Source organism: Primulina eburnea, chromosome 13 (assembly GCF_022965805.1).
Source record: "Primulina eburnea isolate SZY01 chromosome 13, ASM2296580v1, whole genome shotgun sequence".
NCBI lineage: Eukaryota > Viridiplantae > Streptophyta > Magnoliopsida > Lamiales > Gesneriaceae > Primulina > Primulina eburnea.
Window position 1 is genome coordinate 21,647,962 of NC_133113.1, and position 883 is coordinate 21,648,844.

Sequence of the window (883 nt, forward strand, 5' to 3'; positions counted from 1 at the left end):
CGACGTGGAGCTTGAATTTGACCCTGAAATCGAAAGAACTTTCCGCAGACGAAGACAGCAACAAAGACTCAAAGAACAGATGGAAAGACACGAGCAAGAACGTGGAGAGGAACAGCGTGACAATAGACAAGTTGAGATACCACGTCGCATTCCGATGATGGATTATGCACAACCGTCTCTTGAGGGAGCACGTCCAAGCATCGTGAGACCAGTCATCCGAGCTAACCAGTTTGAGATCAAGCCAGCTATCATTCAGATGATTCAAAACACTGTTCAATTTGGGGGAAGTGCACTTGACGACCCTAATTCTCATATAGCTGATTTTCTTGAAATTTGCGATACTTTTAAGTTTAATGCTGTGTCTGATGATGCTGTTCGTTTGCGTTTATTTCCATTTTCACTAAGAGATAAAGCTAAGGCGTGGTTAAACTGTTTGCCTGTAGGGTCTATCACTACATGGGAGGATATGGCGAAGGCATTCCTGACCAAGTACTTTCCTCCGTCGAAGACTATGAAGCTGAGAGCCGACATTACTACTTTTGCTCAATATGAGCTTGAGTCACTTTACGAGGCGTGGGAGCGATACAAGGATTTAGTGAGGAGATGTCCACACCATGAGCTACCTCTTGGGTTAGTTGTTCAAACTTTTTACTACGGTCTGCTTACTTCTAACCGTACCATGATAGATGCTGCTGCCTGTGGTAACTTGCTGAGAAAAACGGCTGAGGAAGGATATGAATTATTGGAGGAGATGGCTGCTAGCAGCTATCATCCTCATTCTGATAGGCAGAAACGAGGTGCGGGGGTTAATCAAGTTACTGATTTGTCTGCGTTGTCAGCACAGTTGGAGGCTTTGAACAGAAAGATTGATGGGATGAGTGCG

General features: G+C 44.8%; 1 non-coding gene across 1 annotated transcript; it reads right to left on the reverse strand.

Moving 5' to 3' along the window:
- Positions 1–514: 514 nt before the first annotated feature.
- LOC140811011 (small nucleolar RNA R71) lies at positions 515–621 on the reverse strand. The gene has a single exon (XR_012113404.1). It is a non-coding gene; the product is annotated as a small nucleolar RNA R71 (small nucleolar RNA).
- Positions 622–883: the final 262 nt, after the last annotated feature.